Source organism: Ceratotherium simum, chromosome 33 (assembly GCF_057802395.1).
Source record: "Ceratotherium simum simum isolate JZ-2026a chromosome 33, ASM5780239v1, whole genome shotgun sequence".
In the NCBI taxonomy this organism is placed as follows: Eukaryota; Metazoa; Chordata; class Mammalia; order Perissodactyla; family Rhinocerotidae; genus Ceratotherium; species Ceratotherium simum.
Window position 1 is genome coordinate 3,297,321 of NC_141932.1, and position 14,285 is coordinate 3,311,605.

A 14,285-nucleotide genomic window follows, 5' to 3' on the forward strand; every position below is an offset into this window, starting at 1 on the left:
GTGGCACCAAGTGGAGCCCCAAATTGCCCTACCTTGAACACTGATCTTCAACTGGCGCAACTCTTCAGCATGGAGGCCATGCTGTGCTGTGGTTGAGAACCAGGACTATCCCTCCCAAACCACCTGGCTTCAAATCTTTGCTCTGTTGTGTGCCAGCTATTGCACAAATTACCTCTCCCCTTCGTGACTCAGTTTCCTTACATGAAAAAAAGGACCTCTGAAAGTATCTGACCAAAGGGTTATTGTGAGAACACACTGAGAGAACACTTAGCTCACCTACTTATCCTTGATGCACGTTACTTATTGCTAGACTGAGACAGTCTTCAATTGTTACTTATTGCTAGAACAAGACAGTATTTAACTGTTACTTATTGCTAGAATGAGACAGTATTCAATTGTTACTTATTGCTAGAATGAGTCAATATTCCACGAAATTCAGAAGAAAGTTATCAGTAAAGTGCAGGGTTTACAAAAGGAACATGTCCCTCACTTATTGTAGATTATTATTACATTATAATAATCTTATGTAAAACATATATAGTAAACTTATACATAATTATATATGAATATAATAATCTTATATAAAATTATATAATAAATACTAATAATATATAATAATCTCTGTGTGTGTGTGTGTGTGTGTGTGTGTGTGTGTGTGTAGCATTAGCCCTGAGCTAACATCTGTCGCCAATCCTCCTCTTTTTTGCTGAGGAAGACTGGTCCTGGGCTAACATCTGGGCCCATCTTCCTCTACTTTATATGGGACACCACCACAGCATGGCTTGACAAGCGCTGCGTCAGTGCATGCCCGGGATCCGAACCCTGGGCTGTCGCAGTGGAGCGCACGCACTTAACCGCTATGCCGCCGGGCCAGCTCCATAATATATAATAATCTTATGGTAGATTTTCCATCACTTATTGTAGGATCTACAACATGGTCCCCATTTCAGTTGACTCTATGAACTAATACTTTGTAGGAATAAACTGACAGAGACACGATCAACAGTGAATTGAATATTTATTGAATATCGAAGATGGAGCTACAATACGCAATCATCCTTCAGCAAAAGCTAATGAAAACCTTTCTCCTACATGTCCAGATGAATGTCCTGGAAAACAGAAGACACTGCATTATTTTCGATATATTCCTTTTACTTGACGCATTAACCTTGATCTGTTGGAAGCAAATTCCAGCATTTGCGCTCCCTTCTGCTTTAAACAGTATTTCTAATTGTCTCTAGGTTTGGGATCCTGAGGGTTTTCTTGAGCCCCAGGACAATGCCCCGTAAGATTAGGGGCTGGGGGAGAGGCATGCTATTCATTTGTGAAGTCTCCCGTGAAAGGAGACCCCAGGGCGCCTCTCTGGGAAATTGCTTCTCTCAAACAATATGCCTTTCTTCCCCCCTTGAAGGGCCTGCATGCCTCCAAGGTTCCAAGTAAGCTCATTTGAAGGCCACAGCTCTAATGACCTTCAGGCCTCCAACTGATCTGGAAGCCTCCAGGCCTCCAGCCCACTCAGTCTCTCCTGGGACACTCCCCGGCAGCCACACCAGACTGAGGGGCGCCAGGAGCCTCCTCTCCTTAATCCCTCCAGCTGGGGCTGGAGGCCCTTGCAAGAGCCGGGAAGAAAGCTTGTCACCCCGACCCCTGGTCTTCCGCCTCAGCACAGGGGGTTGTCTGAGCCCCCTGCCCAACACCCAAGTGACAGAATTTCTGTGCCAGTGAGGTCTAGGGAATGCAGCCTGGCTAGGAAGGGAAAGAAAGTGTTACTGTTTCCATATCCAGGAAGTGGGGAGGCCTTGACCCTATTAATGTTTTCATATTCAAGAAGCGGGTGAGCACAGACCTTGTAGATATTTCCACACCCAGGAATGGGGTACACAGAGACTCTGCCTCCACTTCCATCTCCTCCTAGGGGAGGAGACCCAATGAAGCTTGTCTCCAGCTTCAGTGAGGATTCCGGCTAGACCCGGGACTTGCTGCATCCTCCCCACCAGCCTCACTCAGCCTCAGCCTTCCCTAAGCCCCCAGAAGGCCTCAGCTTCCTGCATTCCAGAGGAGGGGAGCCAGGAGGGAGGCGCAGAAGGCTCGCACCCCATTCACCCTGCATATCAACGAGCAAGATGGCTCCCAGGTCCCAGCCTGGTGCAGAGCCCTCTGGGGCACCAGGAGCGACAGATTGTCCCTAGATGCCATACTACAGGACAGTGACAGGGGGGACCCATCTGGAAGCCCCTATTCTCCCTCTGTTGTGCTGATCAGAGGAATTCAGAGACCCTGCCTGGGACAGCCAGGTGCAAACTATAAATAAAGTTCTATCAGACACCAACAATGAAGCATTCACTCATTTAACAAGTGTTTTCCGTGCCTGTGTCGCAGGCACCACGCTAAATTCTGGGGAGTCAGGGGAGCTCATGATGATACCTTCTTTTGCTCCTGGAGGGGGTGAGGTAGGGAGTGGGGACTCTGGCAAATAAAGTCAAGATAATATTTCGAATGAATGGAGACAGGCAGTGATTTCTTGGATGTGACACCAAACATTCAGGCAACAGGGGCAAAAAGAGACAAGTGGGACTCCAACTTCCTTAAAAATGTTTGTGCATCAAAGGAAACCATCAACAATGTGAAAGGGTAACCTACGGAATGAGAGAAAGTACTTGCAAATGATATCGCTGATAAGTGGTTAATATCCAGCATGTGTAAAGGACTCCTAAACTCAACAAAAAGTAAATAAATAAACCCAATTAAAAAATGGGCAAAGGGGGCAGGGCTGGTGGCGTGAGTGGTTAAGTGTGCGCTCTCCGCTGCAGCGGCCCGGGGTTCGCTGGTTCGGATCCCGGGCGTGCACCCACGCACCGCTTGGCAAGCCATGCTGTGGTGGTGTCCCATATAAAGTGGAGGAAGATGGGCATGGATGTCAGCCCAGGGCCAGTCTTCCTTGGCAAAAAAAGAGGAGGATTGGCAGATGCTAGCACAGGGCTGAGCTCCTCACAAAAAAAAAAAAAAAAAAAAAAGGGCAAAGGACTTCAATAGACATTTCTCCAAAGATGATGGACAACAAGTACATGAAAAGATGTTCAACATTATAATCATCAGAGAATGCAAATCAAAACCACAATGAGATATCACTTCATCCATTAGGATGGTTATTATTGAAAAAAGAAAGAAAGGGGCCTGCCTGGTGGTGTAGTGGTTAAGTTTGCGTGCTCTGCTTCGGCGGCCCAGGGTTCGCAGGTTCAGATCCTGGGCGTGGACATATGCATCACTTATCAAGCCATGCTGTGGCAGCATCCCACATATACAGTAGAGGAGGGTGGGCATGGATGCTAGCCCAGGGCCAATCTTCCCTTGCAAAAAGAGGAGGATTGGCAACAGATGTTAGCTCAGGGCTAATCTTCCTCACCAAAAAAAAAAAAAAGAAAAAAGAAAGAAAGAAAATAACAAGTGTTGCCAAGGATGTGGAGAAATTGGAACCCTTGTGCACCACTGGTGGGATTATAAAATGATGTAGCTGCTATGGAAAACAGTAGGGAGACTCCTCAAAAAAATAAAAATAGAACTACCTTATGACCAAGCAATCCCACTCCTGGGTGTATATCCAAAAGAAATGAAAGCAGGGTCTCAAAGAGATATTTGCACATCTTTGCCACACAAAGGGCATGATCTGTTTGCCGTAAGACAAAAGCCAGTCCGTCAAGAGGCAAGACGGTGGTAGAGAAAGGACTTCTATTACATGAAAAGCCAGCTAATCGGAAGACGGTGGACTCATGTCCTAAATAACTGTCTTAAAGAGAATACAGAATCTTGAAGCAGTTGTATAGGGGTAGCGGGCTATAGAGGAGGCATCCAGAATGTTGACCATCTGGCGCTGCAGACTGGGGGTCACCACACCATCTGGCACTGTACACTGGGGGGTGCCACACCAGACCTTTCAGCTGTCATTGATGATGTATGCCAGCACAGAATCTCTCTCCAGGGGACATTGGAGGAGAGAGTCAAGAAGGTTGTCCATCTGGCTCCATAGACTGGGGGTCGCTACATTTCTAAGAAACTCAAAAGAACAAAGTTACTGTTTTATAGCAGCTGGGAGGTATAAAGCTAAGTAGGGGGTCATAAGTCAAAATGCATGCAGTTTTCTTTATGTTTCCGTTATTTATTACCTAGCCTACATGCAAGCCAGAGTATGTCCACCTGGGTTAATTATTTAGAGGTTATACGTAGTTACAATATGGCTCCCTTTCTGCAAAAATGGCTTTTTTATGTCAAGTTCGTGTTGAGCCAGTATCACATCCATGTTCATAGCACCACTATTCACAATAACTAAGAGGCGGAAGCAACTCAAGTGTCTATTAATGGACACAGGGATAAGCAAACGTGGTCTGTCCATACAATGGAATATTATTCAGCCTTGAAAGGGAAGGAAGTCTTGTCTCATGCTACAACATGGATGAACCTTAAGGACATTATGCTAAGTGAAAGAAGCCAGTCACTAAAAGACAAATATTGTATGACTCCACTTCTATGAGACACCTAGAGTATTCAAATTAATAGAAATAGAAAGTAGAATGGTGGTTACCAGGAGCTGGAGGGAGGGGAGAAATGGAGAGTTTTTTTTGTGTGTGAGGAAGATCAGCACTGAGCTAACATCTGATGCCAATCCTCCTCTTTTTACTGAGGAAGACTGGCCCTGGGCTAACATCCGTGCCCATCTTCCTCCACTTTATATGGGACGCTGCCACAGCATGGCTCTACAAGCAGTGCGTCGGTGCACACCCGGGATCCGAACCAGTGAACCCTGGGCCGCCGCAGCAGAGCGTGCGCACCTAACCGCTTGCGCCACCGGGCCAGTCCCAGGAGTTGTTTTTAAATGGTACAGCATTTCAGATTTGCAAGATGAAAAACGTCTGGAGATCTGTTTCCCAACAGTGTGAATATACACACTACTACTGAATTGGATACTTAAAAATGGTTAAGATGGTAAATTTTATGTTTTTTACTACAATTAAAAATCTTAATAAAGATAATAAAACAGGTAACCTGCCGATTCCTCTGAAATTTCTACACAGGAGAGGCTTCAGAAGGATGGGGAGGAGGGATCTTGAAGCTGGTTTGTATATCACTTTACACATAACCTAGAGAAGATGTCAGTTATCCACATAAAAGAATGGTTGTTAGTTATGGAGATGGGGCCACTGATGGAGTGACAGACATTGTTGGAGGGTGTAAGGGGCTATTCTAGCTACAGTTCTCAGAAAAGGACCCTCTAAAGAGGTGACATTTAAGCCAAAGCCTAGATGAGAAGCCAAGTGAAGGTCTGGGAAGAACATACCACGAAGAGGGAGAGTGAGTGTGAAGACCCTGGAGAGAACAACATTGGATGGAAAGGAACCCAGTGTGGCTGGAGCATTGCACGTGAAGTGGAAGGTGGGAGAAGGTTACCCTGTGTGGGGTAAGTGTTCTGTAAGAGCAAAAGGCTAAAGGAATATTGCAATCCAGAATAGCAGCTATAACCATTATTTCCACCGTTATTATCATGTTGTCAATTTCCAGAAAGGCAGACTGAAGTTATGGTAGCCATCAACAGGATGAATTGTTTAACCAGAAAATATCCCCTAGGAAGCAGGGTAAAGCAGGTCCCTTCACGCCCTGGTTCCACCACTCACCAGCTGCATGCCTCGCCTCTGTCTTAGCGAAGTTTATAGTCTAACAGGGATGAGAGACATTGCAACAGCATATGAATGAGCTGGTGGTTATCATCAGAGGAGGATATGATGCTTGAGCAGCAGAGGAAACCACCCAGTGGTGGGCTGGGAAATGCTTAACAACTGGCTCTCCAGGGAAACAAAACCATGATTTGCAGTGTTTGCCAAATTCCATGGTGTAAATACTCCCGCTGTGGCTGATTTCAAGCTAACAATGTGATGTTACCGAATGTGGAGTTGGGAAGAGATGAATACAAGTGGCTCTTGTGAGCCTGTGAAAGCCAGCACAAGCCCACCACTTCCCTTATTCTGGGAAGGGTCAGAAAAGGCTTCCTGGAGGAAGTGTCCTGAAAAGGTAGAAGAATTAGGAAGGAGGGGCAATGGGAAGGGAGGTCTTTCAGGCTAAGGGATCCACAGCTCCAAGACTGGCCCTTGAGAGTGTGGCCTCCAAGAAGTGCGTGTGACAAGTATGGAAAGCAGAGACTCTGTCTGTTTTGTTTTGTTTTGTTTATTGTGGTGAAATGCACGTAATATAAAATTTGACTTCTTAGGGCCGGCCCCGTGGCTTAGTGGTTAAGTGCGTGCGCTCCGCTGCTGGCGGCCCGGGGTTCGGATCCGGGCGTGCACCAATGCACCACTTCTCCGGCCATGCTGAGGCTGCGTCCCACATACAGCAACTAGAAGGATGTGCAACTATGACATACAACTATCTTCTGGGGCTTTGGGGGGAAAAAAAAATAAGGAGGAGGGTTGGCAATGGATGTTAGTTCAGAGCTGGTCTTCCTCAGCAAAAAGAGGAGGATTAGCATGGATGTTAGCTCAGGGCTGATCTTCCTCACAAAAAAAAAAATTTGCCTTCTTAATCACTTTTAAGTGTACAGTTCAGTAGTGTTAAGTATATTCACATTGTTGTGCAAACAGGACCACCATTCATCTCCAGAAGCCTTTTCACCTCACAAAACTGAAACTCTATACCCATTAAAAAACAATTCCCCATTCTGCCCTACCCCAGCCTCTGGCAACCCCCATTCTACTTTCTCTCTACGAATTTGACTACTCTAGGGACCTCACAGAAGTGGAATCATACAATATTTGTCTTTTTATGACTGGCTTATTTCACTTAGCATAATGTCTTCAAAGTCCATTCATATTGTAGCATGTGTCAGAATTTCCTTCCTTTTGAAGGCTGAATAATGTTTCATTGTATGGATATACCACACGTTGTTTATTCATTCATTCATCAATGGATACTCGAGTTGCTTCTGCCTCTTGGCTACTGTGAATAACGTTGCTAAGAACATGGGTGTACAAATATCTCTTTGAGAGCCTGCTTTCAATTCTCTTGGGTATACACCCAGAAGTGGAATTGCTGGATAGAGACCCAGTCTGCTTTGCACATTACTGTTGCCCCAGCATAGTGTCTGGCACTCAGGAGGGTCATGGGAGATACTGAACTGTGCCTAGAAAATGGTCTTGGGAAGAATCCTACTTTCTTGGGACCCACTATGTACCGAGCATCTGCCAAGAACTCTATATGTGTTATCTCATTTAAGGTAGAAACTATAATGATATCCATTCATAAGGGCTCAGAGAGGCTCATATCATAAGATACCCACTCCACAAGGGCTCAGAGAAGTGAAACTCCTTGAGTAGGAGGAGCTACAAGAGAGCAAGATTGGTGGGCAGAGGCTGGGTTGATTGGAACCTCCAATAAATGCCAAGGAGAGTGGTCTTCACCCTAAGGGGCATTGACTGGTGTGTAGCAGAGAGAGTGATGTGGTAAGATTTTTCTCTTAAGAAGATCCCTCTGGCTGCAAGCACAGAGTGCATCAGAAGCCAGAATGGGACGGGGAAAGACAGGTTAGGAGATCATTGCAAAATCCAGGGAGACATGGAGTGACCTGGACCAAAGGTATGCCACGGAGACAGGGAGAAGAGGAATGGTTTAAAAGACATCTAGAGGGACAGTTGGGCATGACTTAATGTGCAAGATGTGGGGCTGGTGAAGTCATGGAGTGCTCCCAGGTTCCCACCTTGTAAGCATGTGGCTGAACAAGAGCTCCCTTCCCCCAAAGTGGGACTGCGTTTGAATAGAGATGGCTAGAGTAGCCAGGCAGGGATCTCTTCGAGGGCTGGCCAGCCACATGTTTCTCCATTTGCTGAGCCTGCAGATGTGTCCTTGGATCAGATGACGGCTGTGGGGGTGGAGAGGGCTAGAGGCAGGAAGAACTGAGATAACAGAGACCAGACTCAATCTGCCACAGTTGTTCTGGCTCTGAAAGGAATACGTCATCCCGGCTGGCCTATCCTCTAGTTCACTCTTTTAAACAAGATTTTTTTATTCTTCTTAGGCTAAAAGAAATATATGCTCATTGTGGCTACTTTAGAAATTAAAGAGGGGAGAAGTCAATATGGCGGCATAAGCAGACTCTGAACTCACCTCTTCCTGCAGACACAGCCAATTTACAACTACTCGTGGAAAAATTACTCCTGAGACAGAACTGAAAACTGGATAAGAGGAACTCCTGCAACAAAGGACAATCCTAATTGAAGTGGAAGAGGCAGAAACTCCCTTCTGGAGAGAGAAAAAATGCCGCCTTCACAAGCCGCCAGCTTCACGGCAGGGAGCAGGCCAAAGGAACACAGCCCTCCCTGGAGGAGCGGGACCCTGAGCCGGGAGTGCCCCCGCTGTAGGCATTTTGTGGACCCAGCACAATCGAGACGAGTGGCATAATATCTGACTTTGCCTGCTACTAAAACATTGGGGAGTACCCCCAGAAAACTTGGCTCACAAAGAAATTAAAACCGGCTCTTAAAGTGCCCACATGCAAACTCACCCATTTCAGAAAGCATCCTAAAATCACCAGAAAGAAAGGTGCATAGTGCTTTGGTGAAAAGAGACTCACCTGATAGGCCCTGAGTGCATCTCGGTGAGAGGTGAGACCTCCCCAGGGACTGGGACATTGGCGGCGGCCATTTTTGTGGCCTGGTGTGTGCGTGCTGACGCAGACGCCATTGGAGTTCTCCCTGGGGCCTGCTAGCCCAGGTCTGCCTCACCCACTAGAGCACCGATTTAATCCAGCTCAGCCAGGGCAGGCAGCCCACCCTAGAGACTGGCCCCACCCAAAAACAAGCCCTCAGGCAACTTGTGGGCCTGCATAGATTGGTGACTGGATTCTCTGCAGCCTGGCAACTGAGCCAACTTCAGCAGGGCAGGGCGTGCACAAGGAGCAGGTGGAGAGTGTGGGGCAGTGGTGGAGTGTGTGGGGCTCCCGCCATGGAGAGACTGGGTCCACTTGGGGAGGTCGGGGAGCACACACGGGGCAGGACTGTGTTGACTGTGTGTGTGGACCTGTGGGCAGCAGGGCTTGTCAGCTGCAGAAGACTTGTGCTTCTTGAAGACCCACATAGGGGGTTTGCCCCACCTTCCAAAGTCTGAAACAATTGGGTGCTCCTGTGCCTGAGGCCAGCCCCACCCAGCTGCAATCCTCAGAGAGCTGACAAGAGACCTAAAGACTGGAGGCTTATAGCAATTGTAAGCCCCTGAGCCTAACAACCTGCCACGCTGGGGGCCTACTCACTTAAAAGAAATACTGCAACACAAATGTGGTATTAGAACTTGCAGTCAACTGTGCTGGGGCTCCCCACACCTCATAAAGAGACTGAAGGGCCCACAACAACTACAAACAGCCGAGCATTACAACAGTGGACCAGGATCATAACTCAGCCTACCTGGGCACATACAGGGAGAGCAAACAGGCCACAACAGAAGGACACACGTAGCCCACATAGGGGTCACCCCTGGAACATTGAGAACTGAGGGAAGCACACTGCAGACCTCCTAAGGCATCACTTGTATAAGGTCACCTATCCAAGAGCAGGAGACGTAGCCGACCTACCTCATACGTAGACACAAGCACAGGGAAAGAGGCAAAATGAGGAGGCAAAGGAATACATTCCAAGTAAGGAAACAGGACAAAACCCCAGAAAAGGAACTAAGTGAAACAGAAATGAGCAACCTACCTGACAGAGAGTTCAAACTAAGAGTGTTAAGGATGCTCACTGATGTGGGGAGAAGAATAGATGAACTCAGTGAGAATGTCAACAAAGAAATGGAAGATATAAAAAAGAACCAATCAGAAATGAAGAATACGATACTGGAAATGAAAAATTCGCTAGAAGGACTCAAAAGCAGAGTAGAGGATACAGGAGAACAGATCTGCGAGCTGGACGAAAGACTAGAAGAAATTACCCAAGCTGAACAGGTAAAAGAGAAAAGAATTAAAAAGAGTGAGGACAGTCTAAAGGACCTCTGGGACAACATCAAGCACACTAACATCCATGTTATAGGTGTCCCAGAAGGAGAAGAGTGAGACAAAGGGGCAGAGAATCTATTTCAAGAAATAATAGTTGAAAACTTCCCTAACCTAAGGAAGGAAACAGACATCCAGGTACAGGAAGCACAGAGAGCCCCAAACAAGATAAATCCAAAGAGGCCCACCCCAAGACACATCATAATCAAAATGTCTAGAATTAAAGATAAAGAGAGAATCCTAAAAGCTGCCAGAGAAAGACAAGTTACATACAAAGGAAACCCCATAAGGCTATCAGCTGACTTCTCAGCAGAAACCTTACAGGCTAGAAGAGAGTGGCATGATATATTTAAAGTGCTAAAAGGAAAAAACTTACATCCAAGAATACTCTACCCAGCAAGATTATCATTCAAAATGGAAGGAGACATCAAAAATTTCCCAGACAAGCAAAAATTAAAGGAGTTTGTCACCAAGAAACCAGTGCTACAAGAAATGTTAAAGGGACTGATTTAAGGGGAAAAGAGAAGATCACAAATAGGAAAAATTATCTATTTCCATGATAAGAGGGCAATGGATACAAATGCACAAAAATGAGGTTAGATATGATATCAAAAACATAAAATGAGGGAGGAGGGGAGTTAAAGAGTAGAGCTTGCAGACAGAGGTCAAACTAAAGAGACCATCAATTCTGTATAGAAGAAGAAGGAACAGAGAAGGACTACTAAGACATTGAGGAAAAAAAGTTAAAAAATGGCAGTAAGTACATAGTTATCAATAGCTACTTTAAACGTCAATGGACTAAATGCCCCAATTAAAAGGCATAGGGTGGCTGATTGGATAAAACACCAAGACCCATATATATGCTGCATACAAGAGACACAGTTCAGACCTAAAGACACTCACAAACTGAAAGTGAAGGGATGGAAAAAGACACTCCACGCAAATGGCAATGAAAAGAAAGCTGGGGTAGCAGTACTCATATCAGACAAAATAGACTTTAAAACAAAAACTGTAAAAAGAGACAAAGAAGGGCATTACATAATGATCAAGGGAACAATCCAATAAGAGGATATAACACTTGTAAATACCTATGCACCCAATGTAGGTGCACCTAAATATATAAAGCAATTATTAACAGACATAAAAAGAGCAATAGACAGTAACACAATAATAGTAGAGGACTTTAACACTCCACTTACACCAATGGATAGATCATCCAAACAGAAGATCAATAAGGAAACATTGGCCTTAAACGACACACTAGAACAGATGGACCTAGTAGATATATACAGAGCATTCCATCCAAAAACCGAAGAATACACGTTCTTTTCAAATGCACATGGAACATTCTCCAGGACTGATCACATATTAGGCCACAAAACAAGTCTCCATAAATTTAAGAAGATTGAAATAATACCAAGCATCTTTTCTGACCACAACGGTATGAAACTAGAAATCAACTATAGGAAGAAAATCAGAAAAGCCACAAATACATGGAGATTAAACAAAATGCTACTGAACAACGACTGGGTCAATGAGGAAATCAAAGAAGAAATCAAAAAATACCTGGAGACAAATGAAAATGAAAATACAACATGCCAGAATTTATGGGATACAGCAAAAGCGGTTCTAAGAGGGAAGTTTATAGCAATACAGGCCTATCTCAACAAACAAGAAAAATCTCAAATAAACAATCTAACAATGCACCTAAAGGAACTGGAAAAAGAAGAACAAACAAAGCCCAAAATCAGTAGAAGAATGGAAATAATAAAAATCAGGGCAGAAATAAATGAAATAGAGACTAAAAAAAAATAGAAAAAATTAATAAAACCAAGAGCTGGTTCTTTGAAAAGATCAACAAAATTGACAGACCTTTAGCTAGACTCATCAAGAAAAAAAGAGAGAAGGCACAAATAAGTAAAATCAGAAATGAAAGAGGAGAAATTACAATAGATACCTCAGAAATACAAAAGATTATAAGAGAATACTATGAAAAGCTATATGCCAACCAATTCGACAATCTGGAAGAAATGGATAAATTCTTAGAATCATACAACCTTCCAAAACTGGATCAAGAAGAAGTAGAGAATTTGAATAGACCAATCACCAGTAAGGAGATCGAAACAGTAATCACAAACCTCCCCAAAAATGAAAGTCCAGGACCAGACGGCTTCCATGGTGAATTCTACCAAACATTCAAAGAAGACTTAATACCTATCCTTCTCAAACTCTTCCAAAAAATTGAGGAGGGGGAGAAGCTCCCTAACTCATTCTACGAAGCTGACATTACCCTGATACCAAAACCAGACAAGGACAACACAAAAAAAAGAAAATTACAGGCCAATATCACTGATGAACATCGATGCAAAAATCCTCAACAAAATACTAGCAAATCACATACAACAATACGTTAAAAAGATTATACACCATGATCAAGTGGGATTTAGTCCAGGTATGCAGGGATGGTTCAACATTTGCAAATCAATCAACGTAATACAACACATTAATAAAATGAAGAATGAAAATCACATGATTATCTCAATAGATGCAGAGAAAGCATTTGACAAGATACAGCATCCATTTATGCTAAAAATTCTGAATAAAATGGGGATAGAAGGAAAGTACCTCAACATAATAAAGGCCATATATGACAAACCCACAGCTAATATCATCCTCAATGGTGAAAAAATGAAAGCTATCCCTCTAAGAACAGGAACCAGACAAGGATGCCCACTGTCACCACTCCTACTTAACATAGTACTGGAAGTCCTAGCCAGAGCAATCAGGCAAGAAAAAAAAAAATAAAAGGGATCCAAATTGGAAAGGAAGAAGTGAAACTGTCACTATTTGCAGATGACATGATTTTATATATAGAAAACCCTAAAGAATCCACCAGAAAACTTTTAGAAGTAATAAACGAATACGGTCAAGTTGCAGGATACAAAATCAACATACAAAAATCAGTTGCATTTCTATACACTAACAACGAAGTAGCAGAAAGAGAAATTAAGAATATAATCCCATTTACAATTGCAACAAAAAGAATAAAATACCTAGGAATAAACTTAACCAAAGAGGTGAAAAATCTGTACACCGAAAACTATAAAACATTTCTGAAAGAAATTGAAGAAGACACAAAGAAATGGAAAGATATTCTGTGTTCTTGGATTGGAAGAATTAACATAGTTAAGATGTCCATACTTCCTAAAACAATCTATAGATTTGATGCAATCCCTATCAAAGTTCCAACAACATTTTTCACTGAAATAGAACAAAGAATCCTAAAATTTATATGGAACAACGGAACACCCCGAATAGCTAAAGGAATCCTGAGAAAAAAGAACAAAAGCTGGAGGTATCACACTCCCTGATTTCAAAATATACTACAAAGCTATAGTAACCAAAACAGCATGGTACTGGCACAAAAACACACACAGATCAATGGAATAGAATCGAAAGCCCAGAAATAAACCCACACATCTATGGACAGCTAATCTTTGACAAAGAAGCCAAGAACATACAATGGAGAAAAGAAAGTCTCTTCAACAAATGGTGTTGGGAAAACTGGATAGCCATGTGCAAAAAAATGATAGTAGACCCTTACATTACACCATACACAAAAATTAACTCAAAATAGATTAAAGACTTGAATGTAAGACCTGAAACTATGAAACTTCTAGAAGAAAACACAGGCTGTATGCTCTTCGACATTGGTCTTAGCAACATATTTTCAAGCACCATGTCTGACTGGGCAAGAGAAACAATAGAAAAAATAAATGGGACTACATCAAACTAAAAAGCTTCTGCACAGCAAAGGAATCCATCAACAAAACGAAAAGACAACCTAACTATTGGGAGAAGATATTTGCAAACCATACATCTGATAAGGGGTTAATCTACAAAATATATAAAGAACTCATGCATCTCAACAACAAAAAAACTAACAACCCAATTAAAAAATGGGCAAAAGACCTGAACAGAAATGTCAAAACTACAGTGAGATATCACCTCACATCCATCAGAATGGCTATAATTAACAGGACAAGAAACAACATGTGTTGGAAAGGAGGTGGGGAGAAGAGAACTCTCATACACTGCTGGTGGGAGTGCAAACTGGTGCAGCCACTATGGAAAACAGTATGGAGATTCCTCAAACAATTAAGGATAGAACTACCATATGATCCAGCTATTCCACTGCTGGGTATTTATCCAAAGAACTTGAAAACACCCATGTGTAAAGACACATGCACCCCTGCGTTCATTGCAGTGT

The 14,285-nt window shown here is 43.5% G+C and overlaps 1 long non-coding RNA gene across 1 annotated transcript in view; it reads right to left on the reverse strand.

The window, feature by feature from the left end:
- Positions 1-1,010: 1,010 nt before the first annotated feature.
- Positions 1,011-14,285, reverse strand: part of LOC147912699 (uncharacterized) — a 45,060-nt gene continuing 31,785 nt past the window's right edge. Inside the window, exon 3 of the long non-coding RNA XR_015549413.1 lies at positions 1,011-1,109. This is a non-coding gene — a long non-coding RNA (uncharacterized LOC147912699). The remainder of the gene's footprint in view (positions 1,110-14,285) is intronic.